We start from the raw sequence: 13842 nt of genomic DNA, 5'->3' as shown, positions 1-13842 counted from the left end.
CCGCTGCACCAGACCGTTGCCGCCGTGAAGCTACCCCAGCCTCTACCATTGCCTCGCTGCTCCTCCATTGAGGCCTCGTCTTCAATTCGCCGTTGTCTCTGTGATAAGCCACTATGCGCTAAGACGCCCCTGCCGCAAGTCGGCCCTGCCTCGCCGACCTCCGCCTGCGCCACCGGCGAGTCACCTCGAGCTGCCACTGCGGCCAGGGACTCAACTCAAGTCGCCACTGCCCACCTCGAGCAGACATCGTCGCTGCGTTTCCTTGGCCAGCCTCCGCTGTCGGTTCCTGTGCTGCAAGTCGCTGTTCGGCTTCCAAGCCGCCGCCTCCTGCGGCCGTCCTTGACCCGGCCTACCTGCAGTGCCCCGCCTTCACCTACCAGGTCTCGGCCTTTGCTTCAAGACGCCGTCGTCGGCCTGCGCGGACGGTTTAGCCCATGTGAAGAAGGAGGAAAAGATGGGCAGGGTGCTGTTGTTACTTTACCAATTAAAACAATGAGGAGATAAAATCTGCCCGGAGTCACGTCAAAGATGCCAGGCAATTTGACCTAGCATAGGGTTGCTGGACGTTGGCCATAATTCCAGTTGTGGATTTATCTGCATGTTGAAACTTGGTCTGCTCCGTCTCTGTCTGTCTGACAAAAAATGCGAGGTGATATCCATCCAAGTTTATTTTATTAAACATATTGTTTTCATCAAAGAACAATTACTTTGGTCTGTATATTTTTATGTGCAGCAAAGGTGGTGTCATGTTGTGCCTATCACGCACCGGCGTCTGCGCCCGCTTACTGATGGAACAGGTGTGCGCAAGTCGCCGCCCGTGCAGCTTAATTTACATCAACCCACCGGAGCCGCGTTGAGCCGCCCTTGCCGTTTTGAGCCGCCGGGGTTATATTAAGTCGCCGGTCTGCCTGAGCTGCCGGAACTATATTGAGTCGCTGGTCTGCCTGAGCCACCTCTGTCACGATAAATGGATCATCCGTCCTCCAAACAAATCAGGTGATATCCATCCAAGTTTGATTTATTAGCACATGTTGTTTTTGTCAAAGAACAAGTTTATCTTTGCCTTGGTATGCAATATTGTTTATGCAGGGCAATTATTTATGACAAAAAGTGATATTATACCGCGGAGATGGAGGCACACCAACATCTTTTGGCACAGGTGGTTGTCGTTACTCAACTGACTCCCGCACCGGCTTACAACGCCGTGGCCGTCTCTCGCGACCGCGCCGGCTTACAACTCCGTGGCCGTCTCTTGCGACCACGCCGGCTTACAACAAGGAGGACAACTCACACGTCTGTGACCGGCTTACAACACCACGGCCGGCTCATCTGTCTGTGCCGCCTCTGATGCAACGGTCGTCTTTACCATCCGTCCCTCGCGGGTTGGTCTATATAAACACACTGGGCCGCACCTGTATGCATGAGCTGTTTATTGAATATGAGCGAGTCACTGCTTGGGAAGCCCGGTTTTCTTCCAACAAATTGGAGGCGAATTATCATGTATTATCAGCCGCCGTCTGCACTGGATGGTTCAATGGGCAGGCGCCCAAGTCGCCGCCACTACAGTTTGGTTAACTTCAAAACATCCAGTTGGAAGGAACCATTGGCCGAGTTGCTGACACGGCTCATACAGGATCATTTATAACCCACCGTAGTCACTTCAACCTTTTGTGGATTCACATCGCGCTATCAACACCAATGATATACACCTTATGCTATGGTCAATATGGAGAATCTCAAAGCCAACTCCTCGAGTCGTCTTGAGACTCGAGGGCTACAATGATATGACTCGGCATCATTGGTCAATTTCAATGCATTCAAGAACTCCGGGTCATTGGAGGGAAAAATAACCCGGTCCCGGAGGCTACTGCCATATTAGTGAAAAGTTTAAAGGCCGTCAGAAAATTTCCGGCTTAAAAAGAAGGATTCCGGTTTAGATCCAGCTCAAGAGACTTGACATCTCCCACAAAGCACTGAAGCTCTTAAATATCCGGTTTAAAATCCGGTTCAAGGGAAATTTATCTGCCACAAAGTTTTGAAGCTCTCAAATCCGGTTCAAAATCCGGTTCAAGGTAAATTTGTTTATCACAAAGCTTTGAAACTTTCAATATCCGGTTTTTCCGGTTCAAAAAGAATTTATCTCTCGCAAAAGTTCGAGTTCTCAGGAAAAATTAAAGGGACCAAAAAGAGTCTGTTACAAAGCACAACCCAAACATAGGTACCCTGCTTTAATGACCATTGGGAGCTGATCGTATTCGAATTTAGCTTAACCCTTTAGGTGTGACCCTGATCGTATTCGAATTTAGCTTAACCCTTTAGGTGTTAAATATTCTCATGATCACTAGGGGGCTTCCTGTTCAAACATAGGTCGTATTCGAACCAAAGAGAACATAGCTGTCGGTACCCTCTTGATCGGCACACTGCCGAGCTCACTAGGGGGCTTCTTGATCGTATTCGAATCATAGCTCAACCCCTTTTGGGAACCGACGTGGATCGTATGCGAATCAGCGTCGTTAAACAACTCTCAAGGTCATTTGGGGGCTTCCTGTTCAAACATAGGTCGTATTCGAACCAAAGAGAACATAGCTGTCGGTACCCTCTTGATCGGCAACGCCAAAGCCACTGGGGGCTATATGATCGTATTCGAATCTTAGCTTAACCCCCTTGGGACGGTTTTCTGATCGTATTCGAATCAGAAGCCTCAAATTTTTTGAAGTCTCTTTTTGCAAACAATTTTTGGATTTTATTTGAAGCTCTTTTGATCATATCTAAAATGTATATGAGTGGTTGCTATTTAACCCGGGTTGACTTTGGATGATAAGTCGCCATCATATGACAATCATAAACATTTGGAAGTCTTGATTTCTAAAGATTGGGTTATCACCCTTACTGCACAGGTCACATAAACCGGCAGTGAAAATTCAATATCACAGGGATCTTGTGATCTAATATGTGCAGGATAAGACTACATTTGGGTGGTTACCCGCCCTGGTTTTTGACGTTAAGTCGCCAGGGCATATGTTGTTTAAACTCTGCAGGATTTACAGAGCTATGACTTACATAAATGATTAAATTCAAGCCCAACATCATAGATTGAAATTGGTGTCTCAAAAGGGTTATCAATTCTTGATTTTCTCAAAGGCTATAAGCAGCCGGGTTGTACAAATTCCGGCTTACATTGGAGGCGTATTAAATCGCCATCGGCCAAGAGCAGCCGGGTATTTAAACTCCGGATTGACTTATCAGCAGATAAGGTATTCAAAGTCGCTTTGGCGCAATGGCTATTATTTTATCAATGGATATGATTTATTCTACAATGGAAAGAATAGTCCCGAGTCGCTGCAGGCTTACGACCCGACACTTGGGGGCTACATTATTTAAGTTGAGATCACATCAAATATGAAAGTCCCATGTCACTGCCAGCATGCACCATGGCACTTGGGGGCTAATGTAAAGACATTTTTTGCTCAACTTATTGAAGACCCGACTCATCACATCGTAATGACCTGGCCCTTGGGGGCTACCAATTGCTCCTGTTAAAATTCAAGGTACACAAGCCTTATTTCATTATATTGAAGGATCCACTACTCAGTTGGTAAAGCACAAAGCTCTTAACCTTGTGGACGTGGGTTCAAGCCCCAGGATGGGGGTTACATCATATGATATTATTTTCAATGAAAAGTCCCAGTTCAGTATTATCTTACCGAGCCGGCCCTTGGAGGCTATACGTCGCTACTCAGGTATACATGATGATATTTACGAAGTCCCTGCTCATTATTTCATAATGACCCGGCCCTTGGGGGCTACATTGGTTGAAGTTTTTATGAGCATAAGGCAATTACAAGTCCCAGGTTGCTGCAAGCATGACAACCCGGCACTTGGGGGCTACATATATGGAATATTCAGTTTATGACTAATGATTAAGATGAATAACCCGGATTTCTTCAAGGTTTCATCACTAATATTGAAGCAAGTCTTAAGTTATCACTATGTTCTCCTCTTAAGACTTGGGGGCTACAGGTGATATACATATAAGGGGGAAAAATCTTCAAATTCTCAGTTTTGAGAAGATCAAGTTGACCCGGTGTTTGCAACAATCATGATCCGATGTCACCAACAGTTATGACCCGGTGCTATCAATATTTACAAGCCGGCAATTTTGGTTATGATAAACCGGCAAGTTTTACCTCTTCAAGCCGGCTGAAAGTCAGATGAGTATTTCAAAACCAATATCTTTTAAGCCGGTGCTTTGGAAGCTGATTCAAGTGAATTATTTCTTACAATATTTCTCTACAAGAGACCAATGCCAGCAAATTGACTCTGAAGCTGGCCTATTGACCCGGATATTCCAGGAGAAAATGTCAAGGACTTAAGGATGATCAGGTGCTGGCTTACAAAAATATTTAACCCGGAGCACACCCTGTCAAATTTGTTCTTCAGTTATTTTGCAGGATCAGTTTAACATGGATTTATCCATGTTAAACTGGGGGCTAATGTCGGGGATATACCCCGCGGTATGACCCGGCCGGAAGTATGACCCGGCCGGACTTGGCATTTCACCGATGACCCGGCCGGACTCATGGGTCTGGCGGCTCATTGGTCAAATAGCTCATGGAACAGATGACTCACTGGAGACCCGGTGGGCGGATCAGACGGACGCCACGGCCCATGGCCCAGCAGGCTAGCTTATACTCCGGTGGGCCGGCTTAAGATGAAAGGTGTGAGGATTATTTCCTTTACAAGGAAGCAAGACCCGGACTTGTATTCAACTTATAAAGAAAGATAGACTAGTCCTAATCCTACTAGGACTCCGCATGTAACCCGCCCCTCTAACTTATATAAGGAGGGGCAAGGCTCCCCAAAAGGGACAAGCAACAAGCAATAATATCTAGGGCTAGACACAACAAAGGGGAGCCGGCTTATGCGTCGTCTCCCTCATGAGCATAATGAGATCTAGCCACAAACAACATGTAAGGTTATTACCGGATGATGTTTCCCGGGGCCCGAAGCTGTCTAAACCCTTGTCTTGTGTTGCGTCTCTCGATTCCGCTCAACCCCTCTCAAGCTACCGTATAGATGCGTTAGCCTCACGATTAAGTCCTCACATTAAGGACATCTGCCGTGACAATTCCACGACAGGTAGACTAGTAACTTCAATCAGACGTGACACGACGGCCTCTGAGCCCATTCAGACACGGTGGGCGCCAAACGTGGGCGGCAAAACACATTTAATTCAAGCTCGTCCGAAAGACATGTGTCTCTCCCTCCATTTCCCCATTCATCCACGGCGGGCGGCAAAACAAACTCTCCTCGTCCGAAATCGATGTAGGCTAATATTTTAAATAGGGGCAGATGTGTAACTTCCCTCAGACGTGACACAACCGCCCTACCTGTCAGCCCCGTTCATACACCGTGGGCGCCAACCGTGGGCGGCAAAACACCCTGTCCTCGCCCGAAATTGTTACCGGCAAATATTTGGGAGATGCGAGATTACCGTCCTATCCCCAACCGACGTGATGTCCGAAATTTTAAACGGGGGATAAGTTCGTAACTTTCCCACATTTCAGACAAGCGCATCCCAAAGTTTGAGATCCCCCCTCCTCTCCATTTCCCCATTCATACACCGTCGGCGCCACGACAAACTCCCCACTGCGGCCAGCCTCCTCCGTCCGCCACCCCATCCTCCACCTTGCCGGAGCCGCTACCCCTACCCCGTCGTCCACTGCAAGAGATGGACGTCTCTCATCCACGGCGCCGGACCAGGATCCTTTCATCGCGTCCTCTCGCTTCATTGGCGCCATCGTCCACTTTGTCGTTGCCTCTCCTACGACAGCGTCGTCCACGGCAACATGATTTATCCCCCAACCCGGCCGTCTGCCATCTAAAGTCTTCTTCCCCGCCGCCGACAGCCATCTCACCCGCAGCACCCTCATCGTATCAGCAGGGCCCTAAACGGCGTCGCAAGAGAGGTGGTACTCTTCCAGATGTGCTTAAGTTATTGATCTCACCCGGAAAATAGATCTTAAATTGTTTACTGTACTTTTCTTATCCGTACCAAATCGTAGTGGCTAGTTGAATGCAAACATTGGTTGCAAAGTAGCTTTGTCCGGTTTGCACCTTCAGATCCGCCATGTCACGGTCACTATACTCGTAAAGCTTATGGTTTCCCCCCTTTATATTCACTACCATCATCGTAGGTGCTTCCCTGCTTCGTGTCGTGCTAGCACTGCTCCTCAAGACCTCAACCCATCAAGCGAAACAACATGCCACTCATAATTCCAAAGCTTACGTGTTGAAATACGAATCTGATATGATGCTCATATCACTAAAACAGAGAACGTTTAATTGGTCACCGAACGTTCCTATATTCGTTTCGAAAAGCATGTGCGCCACCCACTGGTCCAGCTAGTTCCACTTTCCTGACTTTACTCTTGATGCTTAGGGTTTTCCCCTCTTATCTACTCTACTATGATATGCATAGGTGCTTTCTGTCATACTAGCATTACTCCACCCTTCAAGCTAAACAACACAACACTCAAAATTCCAAAGCTTAGTTGTTCAAATATGATTGTAATATGATACTGATATTAGTTAACAGACACATTTGATTGGTTAGCTAAAGGTCCCACTTGAGTTTCCAAATGCATGTCATGACATATAGAGAGACAGTAGAATTGCATTTCTTTGTCACTTGTTGACTGTACTTTCTTGTTCATACCAAATCTTAGTTGTTATTTCAAAGCAAATATCGGTTGCTAACTACCCTTTGCACGGTTTGCAGCTTCAGATCTGCCATCCCACTGCCACGGTCAACACTATACTCATCATGCTTACGGTTTTCCCATTTTATGATGACCACGATCAGCCTACGTGGTTCGTGTCGTAATAGCACTGCTCCACCCATCGAGCTAAACAAGCTTAGTTGTACAAATTCAGATCTGATATTATGCTGATATTAGTAAAACTAAGAGATGTTTAATTGCTTCGCCAAATGTTCCTACTTTAGTTTCGAAATGCATGTGAGCCACATATGGAGATACCAGAAGGAATAGTATTTCTCTGTGCGCTCTGGTTCATCATGGGTGGCCAACCGACATTGTATAGAAAGACTTGTAATATCTTCAATCTGCTTACTCTTCTGCTCTTCTTTAAGATGATCCTCTTCTCTTACGGTCGACTGGTCAGGTCGAGTTATTCTCCCTTAGTATATTTTGAATCTGTCAGGTCAGGTCGACTTGTTCTTCTTTACTATATGCTGAAGCTGTCATCTGCGAAGTATCATGCATGGCACCTCTCAGAAGTTGCAGAGATAGCACAAAGGGGTTTACAGGGAGGAAGTATTGGATTAGAATCACTTATGCATTACAAAGATAATCTCACTTGTTTTTATGTTTTCATGCATGTCAGGTATTGAACATTATCAAAATGAATATGAGAATGGGCGCACGAGAGGAATATTGCGGAATGATCCACTGGCTAACAAACTTGGCATGGTGGAGGATGACCTATCTTATTCACCCATCAAGGTGCATGCTCTAACTTGGCAAAGGTTGTATTGGTCGCACATATTTTGCATCTGACCTCTTGCATTACTTCTACTTTGTTACACCATCTACTTCGTTTAAGCATCATATATGAGTATATGCCATACCTATCCATTTTCTGTACCTATTCCATGTGTCGTCATACTATGTTTTTCCAGTCAAATGTTGTTCTTTCGTAATAGATGTCCAAAAGGAAGAGGGTGATTGCAGATCCTCAAGCAGTACAAACTAGGTATTTGGAAAAGGTAGTGATACCTGTTAAATCAGATAGATCAGTAGCCAGAGAAAACACAGGCCCAACTGTAATAGACTTTACCCCTACTCCAGTGGCCAAACCCCTATTAGAACTGCTGACAGCCCAGCGTCAGGTACTGTCTATGATATCAATTCAAAATTTGAACTCCTAAATTTCTGCATGTGCCTTACCTTCTCTCCTGTATGAAAACTAATTTCAGATTAATCTCCTTGCTCAAAGGATCATAGGATCTCACGACAATACTGGGCTCTGCATTGCTCTTGTCGGTACCTCTTGCCCTTTGTCAGCATGCTTACACTCATTGCTGCTTGATTATGTAGCATCACTATAAATGTTCGCTTCTTTATCCTTCCTTTGCTTGAAATTATGAGATCTATATTTACTCTTTGTTTAATGTAGAATGAACACAATGGTTATGAAGTTTTGGATTGCTCATGTAAGTACCTGTTCTCATGTACTCCCTCTATATCGAATTAATTGTTGATCAATGGGATGTATTACTGTACATGCATCGTGAGATAGTTGATTGTCTAGCATTAGTCCGCATCTTATCTGCCCTGCCCTCCACTTTCTTCAAATTATCATATCTCCATTTACTCTTAGCAAAATGTTTAATAAAGCCAATGCCACTGCACACGTTGATGTCTGCATTCCTCTTGTCAGTACCTTTTGCCTTGTAATGCTGTACTTAATTAATTGCTATTTGATTATGTATCATCAGTCTGCACCTGAGCTTCATTATCCTCTATTTCTTCCAATATTATTTGATCTATGTTTACTCTTTGCAAAATGTAGAATAATGGCAACGCTTATAAAGAATTTTCTTTGGGGAATTTATTGAATTATCTTTCCATCAACATGGAGAAGGGCTTTGTCCAGCCCGTGTTAACATGTAACGTAAGTTCATCCTTCTCAAGCCTTCAAAATTTGTTCTAGTATATATTTGGATAGGCATCATTTCCTCCACTGATGTTTACATCTGATTGGATGTTTGCAACAATTACCAGTTTTAAATTGTAGTTGTAAAAACATGTTCCTTATGCAGAACAGATCCATTTATTTTCTTATATAATTGTGAAACCTATTACATGTCTCCTTGTTTCTCTTTCAGAGTCGTATCTCTTATGCCAGGCAGAACTTTAGGAAAGATAGTGAGCCAAACCATCTTGAGGACAGCGAGATGACCCCAAGGTCATGTCTTGATGAAGACAGTGAGTTGAAGCTACTCACCAGCAGGTGTGAGACAACCTCTGTGCAGTGGCTGCCTCAATCAGTTCGACTTCTTCAGTCTCAACTTAAAGTGGAAAGACTTGCTTCAACTCAGCTCCGACTTGAAGTCAAAGATGTAATGAAGATGTCAGGGGACTGCCTTGCGCACTATGTTGCCATACAGCTAGGGATGAAGCATCTATCGTTGACACAACTGAGGTCTCATCAGCTTGCTCGGCTGCTTGCGGGGGCCCGAGCTTGCCAGGTCTAGTGCCTTCTGAAGTGCTCTCAGTTTTGTATATTCTTTTGTCGGCGCGTTTAGGTGCACTGGTGGCGACCTTTGATGCCCAGTGCATGTAATCCGCGGTCATGTTGCGCTTTATTATCACCGGGTAGCGAACTTTGATTCCTAATATGCCGTAATTTCTTTGTTGTATAGTCTAGGTTTATTCTTTGGTCGGTATGCTGTAATTTAGGCCGGAAGGTTCAGTGGATCTCAGTGTTGTCGGTCTTCAGGCCGGATCGTTACTCATATGGGCCAATACGTGGGCCTATAATCAGCTTGGGCCATTAGCAGGTCTAAACCTATAGTAGTTTCCCGCCTTTAACAAGCCATGGGCTACATATTTACTGTAGTAACACTGGGCTTCCTATGGGACGTAGAAACAATGGGCCTTCTACGGGCCATATCATCAATGGGCCTTAGACGGGCCGAATGATCGATTGGCCAAACATGGGCCAAAAACGGACCGCATTATGGTCGTAAACGGGCTAAAGTTGGAGTCGTCCGTTCATGGACCGACCATAATGGGCCGTCGTTAATAGGCCGTATTTGATGACGCTATGAAAACGGCCCAACGTATTAACGGGCCACAAACGGGCCGACTGTAACCACGGGCTGAATTTGGCCCACAAGCAGAAAATGGCAGTAATGGGCCGTAAGTAACCGAATGCTGGAAATGAGCCCAAGAATAAATGGGCCCTGAGAAGGCGGAAAGATAACATGGGCTGCAAATAGCACAATGGATTAATGGGTTGTTAATGGGTATAAAGTGATACACTGTTCATTACGGGCCAGTTTCACCACGGGCCGTTAATGGGCCAAGAGTTACAAAGGGCCGCATCTGGGCCGAAAGATGTCATGGGCCATACATGGGCCGGAACTTAAAATGGGCTGGAATCATATTGGACGGCCCAGATGACGCTACTGGGCCTAATTCAGATAGGTCGTAACGGGCCTTGGGTTAGCGGGCTGTAAATGGGCTATATGCGAAAAGTCCGTTAATAGGCTTTCCATCACTACTAGGAAAAGGCCTACTAGTGGCGCACCAGTTTTGCCTACTAATGGCGCACTACTGGTACGCCACTAGTACCACGCCACTAGTATTTTTTACTAATGGCGCACTGCCAGGTGCGCCATTAGTACTGGTACGCCACTAGTACCACGCCACTAGTATTTTTTACTAATGGCGCACCACTGGTGCGCCATTAGTATCTGGTATACTAATGGCGCACCTGGCAGTGCGCCATTAGTATAAGCCACGATGCGCCATTAGTATGCCTCCCAGGGGGCCATATTTACCCATGTGCTTTTCCATACTAATGGCGCACTGCGGGGTGATGCGCCATTAGTATCCTTTGGCATACTAATGGCGCACTGCGGGGTGATGCGCCATTAGTATCCTTTGGCATACTAATGGCGCACTACGGTGTGATGCGCCATTAGTATCCTTTGGCATACTAATGGCGCACGTTGGGGTGATGCGCCATTAGTATGTATATTAGGGATTATTTTTTTCTTTTTTGATTTTTGCACAGATTACAAAATATATTATTGGACAGAATATAAGCAGCACTACACAGCAACAGCAGATTCATCGAATACAATAGAAGATTAGTCTCCGAATACAATTCATCATATTAGTCTCCGAATTCAAAAGACCGAACAAAGATAGAACATTACAAGTCTCGAGACCGCGAGTAGCGAGTTTGTCTTCACATTACAAGTCGATATCGATCATCTAAACTACCATCACATAGAAGAGAGCTGCGGTCATCACGATGAGCATCATCACGATGAAACTGGTCTTCATCCGGTTCCTCCAACGCTCCCTACTCTCTCCCGCTAGATAGCGCGTGTATCTAGATTCCGCCTCCGCCCTAGTGGTGTACCCTTTGTAACTGTTACCGCTGAAACGGTGAACCTGTCTCCGACACTCCTCCCAGTCGTCATAGACTCCAGGAACCTTACCCTTGTACACGACATACGACGGCATCTCTATGCACTAGCCAAACAACAGACAATACATAAGCAATATATAAGTATGCAACAAAAGGATCGGAAGAGAAAAGCAAGACATTAATAGCACGATTCATGGTCCTACTAATAAATAGCATCGATTACATCTAAGTTGAACGACTGTCCAAACCAAAGAGACATACAAGTTCATTAAAGTTTAATTACAACATGAGCTAATCAATGTTTCAGAACTACACATAGCATCACTACTTTCGACTCGACTCATGGGACCGGAGCGTGGATGAAGCCGCCGTCTGTCGTGATGGTCATGAAGTCGCGGGCGTTGTCAGTCTGCATTTGTAGCGTTGTGTCTATCTCACTATTGGACGGTTGAAATTTGAGGTAGAACTGCCCCGAGGTACGAAGGACATCTTGATGGATGATTTCTGCAAACTCCGACTGGATGCGAAAGAATTCTTGTCGGATGTCCGCGTCCTGGATTGCCGCCAAGCTTGCGGCCCAATCTTTGAGATTATTTGGTAGCAGAAGGTGATTATGGTCCCGTACGATCGCCCGCATGTGATGGAGGGCGTAGTAGGCATCCTTCTGACCGCCAGGCGGCTGCTTGACGCAGGGGAACGTCGTATTGTGGGTGAACACATGCCTGCCATACCTACGAACTAGCCTCTTAAAGGTGCCTGCAGATGCGGCGTAGCCGGGGATAGCATCATCAAGAACTTTCTTGATATTTGTGTTGTCTATCTTGGAGTCACGGTCCGGGTCGAAATACGTGGACATGGAATATTTCGGGCTTAAAAGGATGAGTGTGCAATGTGTGTCACTGCACAGAACACGGAATGTTAGAAAAAAAAAGAATGATCGAAATCTAAGAAATCATATGTTACGTGGCGGTTAGGAGATGACTTACTCGGGAAAGTAATGCACGAGGAAGTTATCCTTATCTAGGTTTGCCAGAATGACGCCTTCGAGGTGTGAACTCGCGACTTGCCCGTCCCCAGCGCTGCCCAAGATCTTGGCACGCATGTAGAAGGGGTCGACTATCACAATGTCTGGGGTCTTGTCTCTAATGATCCGCATGTCCATACTCAGCGAAAACAGCCGAACGAAGGTGTAGTGCAGCGGATGAAGGTTAAGCATAGCAAAGATGTCATCAAACCGCAGGACGATCGTACCCCCGACGACGCTATCCACAAAGCCCTTGTCCTCTGGCACCTTGCCCACGAAAACCGGGTATGCCACATCATTCTCTCTGAGACGCCGCTTCTCCAAAGAAAGAACACTGTCATGCAGACTCCGCATAGCACCGGTTGCAGCATTGAGCATATTTGTCGGTATCATCGGCCTACCCGCCACATGCACCCTCCTTGAGATATCCTTAGGTGAAGGTGGCCCGTCCTGAGCACGGATCGTACTTGGTGCCGGCTGGCTCGCACTGGCGCCCTTGTTAGTCTTTCGTTTCCGTCCCTTCTTCCCTATCTGCTGTAATGGGATCGAGTTCTGCTCACAGACCGCCTACTTGAGCGTGTTGGGGCTGATAATATTTCGCACCTCAGCTATCTGAGGCTCGGTGAAGGCGGCAGTTGGAGGCGTCTCCTAAGAACTGAACGCCAGACGACGCCTGTTGCAATTGGGTTTCTCCGCCGTACCAGCTAGATCGCGGTCATCTTTTTCAGGGTTGGGTTCTTGAGAAGGAGGCCCGCAGAACTCGTCATCGTACCCATGTTCGGCAAAGTACTTATCGACGTTGGAAAATGTACCGCCGTCGTCGTCGTCGTCGTCGTCCGGATCCTGTGCCATATGCATGTCCGGATCCTGTGCCATAGGGATGTCCGGCATGTCCGGTAGCGTTGCGGTGTTCTTTCCATGGCTTGGCGCTGGCACGACTGGCGGTCTTGTCTGTGGGGTGGTGTCCCCCGCCCCCAAACGAATCTGGCTCTTCGGCCAAAGCAGGGGCCAGCTTACGCAGGCGCTGAGGGTCATCACATCATCTTCGTCGGCCCCAGCGGGTCGAATCGGAGGTAACAACTCGTCGCAGCCTGGCAGCACCCGAACCAGTTCAACCCTATACAAGCTTGGTGGCATCGGATTACCTTGGAACACGCGGTTGTCCGGTTGAACGATTCTGCCCTTGGTGACATCGACCAACTCGCCGACCACGAAGTGCAGGAGAGTGCAAGGAATGTCGGCGGCGCCCTGCGAAAACATGTAGGGCGTCAGGGATGCCCAGTCAAAGGCAAGGAGATGAAGTCATCGGCCGAGAGGCTTAGTTACCATGATGCCGTCGAGCTCGGCTAATGTCGAGGCACCGCCAACGGCAGGCGTGCAACTGACGGAGGGGCCGCTTGCTGGCGAGGTGCCGGCCGGCGTACACTCGGTTGCATTAAGCTCCAATGCCCGTCCCGGCGCCGGAGACACGAATACCGCCTCCGCCTGAGACACCAATGGCGCCGCCTGCGCGTTGTGCGAGTTGCTGGCCGTGAAGCTGGGAACCAGGGGAGGCCCCTGTTGGCCGCCCGCAATCCACGTCGTCAGCCCCTGAATCAAGGTAGGCACAATGGCGGTGAGCGTCGTTC

This window comes from Aegilops tauschii, chromosome 6 (assembly GCF_002575655.3).
Source record: "Aegilops tauschii subsp. strangulata cultivar AL8/78 chromosome 6, Aet v6.0, whole genome shotgun sequence".
NCBI classification, from domain to species: domain Eukaryota; kingdom Viridiplantae; phylum Streptophyta; class Magnoliopsida; order Poales; family Poaceae; genus Aegilops; species Aegilops tauschii.
The sequence above is the reverse complement of the archived record's forward strand: the minus strand, read 5'-3'. Positions refer to the sequence as shown.